This window comes from Engystomops pustulosus, unplaced genomic scaffold, assembly GCF_040894005.1.
Source record: "Engystomops pustulosus unplaced genomic scaffold, aEngPut4.maternal MAT_SCAFFOLD_90, whole genome shotgun sequence".
In the NCBI taxonomy this organism is placed as follows: domain Eukaryota; kingdom Metazoa; phylum Chordata; class Amphibia; order Anura; family Leptodactylidae; genus Engystomops; species Engystomops pustulosus.
In genome coordinates this window covers 399,436-407,500 of record NW_027284977.1, presented here as the reverse complement: position 1 = coordinate 407,500, position 8,065 = coordinate 399,436, and positions in this window count along the sequence as shown.

Here is an 8,065-nt window from a genome sequence, read left to right as displayed (position 1 = left end):
CAGAGAGGAGCGGAGGGGATCGGGCGCCAGGTCCGGGGGAAGGCTGGGAGGGAAGCTACGGCGCTGCTACCCAGCTTTCAACCCTGCGGGACCGGTGCTCCGCTCCTATCGCTCCGGCGAACAGGGTCCGCTACGCTTTCAACACCAGCGCCCGGCAGAGGGCTTGGAGAAGGCTCGCGCGGATCCTCGGTTCGGATCGCCTGGCTTCGCGGGAGCGGCCTTCGGCTAGGGCCGACGACGGCCGGACCGAGCAGATTTGGACCGGGGTGCGGGGCGAGTACCTGCCTCTCTCACGAAGGGAGTGTCACCGGTAAGAAGCCTCTTCCCACGTCTGCTTGCCGACTTACGCTCGCCCCGACGAGAGGCCCAACCGAAAGAGTGGAAAGGGGCAGAGATTTCCAGGGTCGCCCCACCAGGGATGCAATACCCCAGTGCAGACAGTCGGCCCTGCCCCGAACCTACTCGGTGGTTTGAAGGTTAACCTCTTGGGGAAAAGCAGCGATTCGCCTCGCGGTGCGTGCCTCCGCGGATCTAAACCCCCTCGATCGATGTGGGGCCAGAGGACCCCTTTTCCCCGTACGAAACTGTCAGCTCACCATGGGCTCGACGTCCGTGGGTCGGGGAGTTGAGCGCTTACGCGCGGCGGGACCTTATAACCTGCAGCGGCTGAGGAGCGAAGATTTCCAGGGTGGGCCCCCGGGGATGCCATACCCCGAGCAGCCTGTCGGCCCCGCTCCTAGCACGCTGGCAAGCAATGGAGTCTTCCCCGCGGCAGCCACCGCCCTCGCCCTAGCCTCGCCGTCGGTCGATGAAGAACGTCGTTCGCCCTTCCTCTGCTCGGGATTTGGAAACGGCCTGGCCTTCGCCTACTCCGTCGGGCAACTGCCTTCCGCCAGCCCCTTCCCTCGAATCCCCTTCTTCCATTTTAGACCCGATCAGGGGATTGGTCAGCCCAGCCCTGGGGTAAGAAGAGGGGTTGGGGTCGGTTCGGCTTCGGGTGCCCCGCTCGGCCAAAGGTTCCCCTCGCTTTGGAAGCACGCGAGGTCGCGGAGGGTGTCGGGGTTATTTTCGGCTCCCTGGCTTCGCGGGAGCGGCCTTCGGCTAGGGCCGACGCCGTCCGGCCCGCGCAGATTTGGACCGGGGTCCGGGGCGAGTACCTGCCTCTCTCACGAAAGGAGTGTCACCGGTAAGAAGCCTCTTCCCACGTCTGCTTGCCGACTTACGCTCGCCCCGACGAGAGGCCCAACCGAAGGAGTGGAAAGGGGCAGAGATTTCCAGGGTCGCCCCACCAGGGATGCAATACCCCAGTGCAGACTGTCGGCCCTGCCCCGAACCTACTCGGTGGTTTGAAGGTTAACCTCTTGGGGAAAGCAGCGATTCGCCTCGCGGTGCGTGCCTCCGCGGATCTAAACCCCCTCGATCGATGTGGGGCCAGAGGACCCCTTTTCCCCGTACGAAACGGCCGGCTCACCATGGGCTCGACATCCGTGGGTCGGAGAGTTGAGCGCTTACGCGCGGCGGGACCTTATAACCTGCAGCGGCTGAGGAGCGAAGATTTCCAGGGTGGGCCCCCGGGGATGCCATACCCCGAGCAGCCAGTCGGCCCCGCTCCTAGCGCGCTGACGAGCAATGGAGTCTTCCCCGCGGCAGCCACCGCCCTCGCCTCGCCGTCGGTCGATGAAGAGCCGAGTTCGCCCTCCTCTGCTCGGGACTCGGAAACGGCCTGGCCTTCGCCTACTCCGTCGGGCAACTGCCTTCCGCCAGCCCCTTCCCTCGAATCCCCTTCTTCCATTTTAGACCCGATCAGGGGATTGGTCAGCCCAGCCCTGGGGTAAGAAGAGGGGTTGGGGTCGGTTCGGCTTCCGGTGCCCCGCTCGGCCAAAGGTCCCCTCGCTTTGGAAGCAGAGGGTGCCGGGGTTATTTTCGGCTTGACGCCTAGTCCGGTCCCTGCCGGTTCCCGTCGAGGCCCGCGGTCAAAACCAGCTCCCCGGCTGTCGGAGCCGGAGCCCCGCAGCCCGAGCGGACGCACCGAGTCCCTCATGTAAGGGATAGCCGCCCCTACGGAACGGCCCGGACTGGGACCAGGCACCCCCAGGCGCCGAAGGGGTGGGTCGGCCGTGTTGCCGAAGCTTAGCCGGCGCTGATGACCGCAGCCCCTAACGATGCCCACAGGCGGGGGAGCCAAGGAGAGCACTAGGAAGACGTGGCGGGGTCGGACGGCTCAATTTCCAGGGTGGGACCCCGGGGGTTCAGTACCCCGGGCATCCGGTCGGTTTCGCCGGCGCGACCCCAAGCCTTCCACGGCCCCCTTCGTGGGTGCAGGGATACCGAGCAGGGTGCAGGCTTAGACGCCAATTCCCCAGAAGTTTTAGGGATAGGGTTTGTCCGGGCGCCACCGCAGCGACAACCTCGCAAGAAGCTCTCTTCCACAAAAGCACGGGCAACGTTCGTGTGCGAGTGTTGGTCTCCCATGGTCTACCGACTCCCCCGGGCGGCCCAAGCGTTACGCCCACGGCCGGGCCCTCGAGCAGGCGCACCCCTGGTGCCTCTCGTAAGGGAAGGCTACGGTCCTCAACCCCTCGTATGGCGGGGAGGGCGCATTTGAAACGCTAAAGGACGAGCCCTGTTCGGGACCTGGCGGGGATCCGCGGATTGGCGAGAGGGATGGGTCTGCCGTTGGTCAGAGGGGACGCACCCCTGGGACGCAGTTTGGCATTAGCGACCGATGGCCCATCTACGACCATGTACTCCGGGAGCGCCAAGGAGGACGCGGGTGGGCTTTGGGGGCAGACTCAATTTCCAGGGTCTGGGCGCCGGGGGTGCAATACCCTTAAGCGCTCATGTCGGTTTCGTCTGCCGCCCGCCTCTGGCCCGGCTCCTAGTGACGGGTGCTGTGAACGTGCGATCGTGCTTGCGGTTGAAGAGTTCAAAGGCTACCGCTGGGGATAACACGCCCGGGGAATTTAGAAACCCCCCCTCCGCTACAATCTCTGCTTCTGCCGGACTCGGAGGGGAGCCGCCCCGGGGGCGACCGCTCCCTCTCCTCTTCCGCGGCGTGCCGCGCGCTTCGCCGTCAGCAGCGGAGCGAACCTTTTTCTCGGTCCGCAGCTCTTCAGGCGTAGGCGGGCAGCGCTAACAGGGTACACTGGGGACCACTCGACCGCAACCGCTCCTCCGACCGACGAGCATACCTACCGCGGATACGCCACGGTGGGTCTAAGCCTCGTCGCCGCCGCGAGGAGCAGGCGGGAGCCGTCCCTTTTCGTGCTGCGGAAATAAACCGTGGACACAGAGGTGTGTCTGCGCTCTCCGACCGGGCGGGGGGCGATTGGACTTGCCCGAGGGACACTAGGCGAGGCGCTGCCGCGGGAGCCGGAGCTCCGCGCTGGACGCTGCCGCCGCCAACGCCGCCGCCCCCCACCCACGGTACGGTGGAGTACGCCCGTTCCATACGCTTCGTAGCAAACCTCAGCCGAAGCAGAGAGTCCTACCGCTGTGGCAGGAGCGGGGCCGTGCGAGGACCACACTGGCACCGCGCTACACAACCTTAGGCAGAGGACGACAGCCGCTCACGGGGAGCGGGGGATTGATGCGCGACCAAGACTGAGGCTAAGGAACGCTTTACCATAAACCGGCCGGGGCCAATACCCCTGACCGAGCAAAGTGCCCTGCCCCGCCGGATCGCGCTGTGTCAGATCGATCAAAAGAGCGGAGAGCCGAGACTCTACCGCTGGGAGTTTGTGGAGAACGGCCTGGCTTGCGTCCCGTCCTCCCGCCCTCGACCTCACATGGCTAGCCTCACCCGCCGGGAGCCACCCCATTGGGGACCGTAGGGCGGAGAAGGGGTCTCCGCGTCCGGAATTTACTTGTGGAGAACGGCCTGGCTTACGTCCCGTCCTCCCGCCCTCGACCTCACATGGCTAGCCTCACCCGCCGGGCGCCACCCCATTGGGGACCGTAGGGCGGAGAAGGGGTCTCCGCGTCCGGAATTTACTTGTGGAGAACGGCCTGGCTTACGTCCCGTCCTCCCGCCCTCGACCTCACACGGCTAGCCTCACCCGCCGGGCGCCACCCCATTGGGGACCGTAGGGCGGAGAAGGGGTCTCCGCGTCCGGAATTTACTTGTGGAGAACGGCCTGGCTTACGTCCCGTCCTCCCGCCCTCGACCTCACATGGCTAGCCTCACCCGCCGGGCGCCACCCCATTGGGGACCGTAGGGCGGAGAAGGGGTCTCCGCGTACGGAATTTCTTGTGGAGAACGGCCTGGCTTACGTCCCGTCCTCCCATGGCTAGCCTCACCCGCCGGGCGCCACCCCATTGGGGACCGTAGGGCGGAGAAGGGGTCTCCGCGTCCGGAATTTCTTGTGGAGAACGGCCTGGCTTACGTCCCGTCCTCCCGCCCTCGACCTCACATGGCTAGCCTACCCCGCCGGGCGCCGCTCCATTGGGGATACGGTACGGCAAAGCGCGACGCCGCACGATGCCAACACTTTGTGCAAAAACCTGGCAGAGTCGACCAAAACCTCGCTTCTTTGACCGGTATTTTTGATGCTTTTCTCTGCCGCCGAAGGTGCACTGAGGGTCGGATCGCCCAAAATTTTTACCGGTCGTTTTGGTCTGCGGTTCTTCCGAGAGGTGCCCGCCTGACAGTTCTTTTTCAGCAGCCTCCGAAAGGCCATCCAGCGGGCAAGCCAGGGGTTGGCAGCCGCCGGCGGTGAGCCTTCCCCGGCCGGGGCAGACGGCTCCGACCGCAAAATTTTTTCGACTTTCGCCGAGGCCAAAACCCCATGCACTTTTAAAGCCTGCCCGCAGCGCCGTCTCCTGTCAGACGTCCCTTGCCGCCTGCGGTGGTCCTCGCCCGGCAGAGAGAAGCCGGAGTCGCCCCCTCTCCGGTTCTTTTTCACCATTCCGGAGCTCTGAAATCTGCCGGACACCGAGTGACCGAGGACGCTTCCAGGAGGGCGGCAGCGAGAGGCAGAGTGCCACCGGTCGGGTCGCCGGTTCTCCCACACTTTGAAAATTTTTCGCTTGTTCTGGTGGGATGGAGAGAGAGCGTGGCTTATGCGCCCTCTGCCCCGCGGTCCGCCCTGGCTGGCCTTACGCCGGTGGTTCGCCAGGCCACCGGCACCTTGTACGGCGGGGACGGCGTGGCTTATGCGCCCGTCAACCCACCTACTCGCCCCGGCTAGCCTTTTACCCGGAGGGCGCCACGCTCCGGGTACCAGTGAGCGGCACGAACCCAGTCATACCATGCCGCTCACCTCGCGCCCTCTCCGGCCTCCGCCGCGGAGACCTCCCGCTAGGACCTGCGGGGGGCGATTTCTGCCAAAATCTACAAAGTCCCCGATGGTTAAGGACGTAGACTGTTGAGCGGGACCTACACACTCTTGTAGCCGATGGGGCTCGCCATTTCCCGCAGAAAATGGACCACCTCCCGCAGAGGAACATGAAATGCCCCTTCCCGCGGGACCCGAAGGACCGCTCTGTCCGAGCAGGCCTCCAGGACCACGGCACGCAAAAGCGACTCAGTCCCGCTGGCATTACGGATCTGACTTTGTGCAAAAACCAGGCAGAGTCGACCAAAACCTCCCTTCTTTGACCGGTGTTTTTGTTGCTTTTCTCTGCCGCCGAAGGTGCACTGAGGGTCGGATCGCCCAAAATTTTTACCGGTCGTTTTGGTCTGCGGTTCTTCCGAGAGGTGCCCGCCTGACAGTTCTTTTTCAGCAGCCTCCGAAAGGGCATCCAGCGGGCAAGCCAGGGGTTGGCAGCCGCCGGCGGTGAGCCTTCCCCGGCCGGGGCAGACAGCTCCGACCGCAAAATTTTTTCGACTTTCGCCGAGGCCAAAACCCCATGCACTTTTAAAGCCTGCCCGCAGCGCCGTCTCCTGTCAGACGTCCCTTGCCGCCTGCGGTGGTCCTCGCCCGGCAGAGAGAAGCCGGTTTCGCCCTCTCACCGGTTCTTTTTCACCATTCCGGAGCTCTGAAATCTGCCCGACACCGAGTGACCGAGGACGCTTCCAGGAGGGCGGCAGCGAGAGGCAGAGTGCAACCGGTCGGGAAGCCGGTTCTCCCACACTTTGAAAATTTTTCGCTTGTGCTGGTGGGATGGAGAGAGAGCGTGGCTTATGCGCCCTCTGCCCCGCGGTACGCCCTTGGCTAGCCTTACGCCGGTGGTTCGCCAGGCCACCGGCACCTTGTACGGCGGGGACGGCGTTGCTTATGCGCCCGTCATCCCACCTACTCGCCCCGGCTAGCCTTTTACCCGGAGGGCGCCACGCTCCGGGTAGCAGTGAGCGGCACGAGCCCAGTCATACCATGCCGCTCACCTCGCACCTTTTCCGGCCTCCGCCGCGGAGACCTCACGCTCTGTTCTGCGGAGAGCGATTTTGGGCAAAATCTACAAAGTCCCCGATGGTTAAGGACGTAGACTGTTCAGCGGGACCTACACACTCTTGTAGCCGAAGGGGCTCGCCATTTCCCGCAGAAAATGGATCACCTCCCGCAGAGGAACATGAAATGCCCCTTCCCGCGGGACCCGCAGGACCGCTCTGTCCGAGCAGGCCTCCAGGACCACGGCACGCAAAAGCGACTCAGTCCCGCTGGCATTACGGATCTGACTTAGTGCAAAAACCTGGCAGAGTCGACCAAAACTCCCCTTCTCTGACCGGTATTTTTGTTGCTTTTCTCTGCCGCCGAAGGTGCACTACGGGTCGGATCGCCCAAAATTTTTACCGGTCGTTTTGGTCTGCGGTTCTTCCGAGAGGTGCCCGCCTGACAGTTCTTTTTCAGAAGCCTCCGAAAGGGCATCCAGCGGGCAAGCCAGGGGTTGGCAGCCGCCGGCGGTGAGCCTTCCCCGGCCGGGGCAGACAGCTCCGACCGCATAATTTTTTCGACTTTTGCCGAGGCCAAAACCCCATGCACTTTTAAAGCCTGCCCGCAGCGCCGTCTCCTGTCAGACGTCCCCGCCGCCTGCGGTGGTCCTCGCCCGGCAGAGAGAAGCCGGAGTCGCCCTCTCTCCGGTTCTTTTTCACCATTCCGGAGCTCTTAAATCTGCCGTACTCCGAGTGACCGAGGACGCTTCCAGGAGGGCGGCAGCGAGAGGCAGAGTGCCACCGGTCGGGAAGCCGGTTCTCCCACACTTTGAAAATTTTTCGCTTGTGCTGGTGGGATGGAGAGAGAGCGTGGCTTATGCGCCCTCTGCCCCGCGGTACGCCCTTGGCTAGCCTTACGCCGGTGGTTCGCCAGGCCACCGGCACCTTGTACGGCGGGGACGGCGTGGCTTATGCGCCCGTCAACCCACCTACTCGCCCCGGCTAGCCTTTTACCCGGAGGGCGCCACGCTCCGGGTAGCAGTGAGCGGCACGAGCCTAGTCATACCATGCCGCTCACCTCGCACCTTTTCCGGCCTCCGCCGCGGAGACCTCCCGCTAGGACATGCGGGGGGCGATCTTGACCAAAATCTACAAAGTCCCCGATGGTTAAGGACGTAGACTGTTGAGCGGGACCTACACACTCTTGCAGCCGAAGGGGCTCGCCATTTCCCGCAGAAAATGGACCACCTCCCGCAGAGGAACATGAAATGCCCCTTCCCGCGGGACCCGAAGGACCACTCTGTCCGAGCAGGCTTCCAGGACCACGGCACGCAAGAGCGACTCAGTCCCGCTGGCATTACGGATCTGACTTAGTGCAAAAACCTGGCAGAGTCGACCAAAACTCCCCTTCTCTGACCGGTATTTTTGTTGCTTTTCTCTGCCGCCGAAGGTGCACTACGGGTCGGATCGCCCAAAATTTTTACCGGTCGTTTTGGTCTGCGGTTCTTCCGAGAGGTGCCCGCCTGACAGTTCTTTTTCAGCAGCCTCCGAAAGGCCATCCAGCGGGCAAGCCAGGGGTTGGCAGCCGCCGGCGGTGAGCCTTCCCCGGCCGGGGCAGACAGCTCCGACCGCATAATTTTTTCGACTTTCGCCGAGGCCAAAATCCCATGCACTTTTAAAGCCTGCCCGCAGCGCCGTCTCCTGTCAGACGTCCCCGCCGCCTGCGGTGGTCCTCGCCCGGCAGAGAGAAGCCGG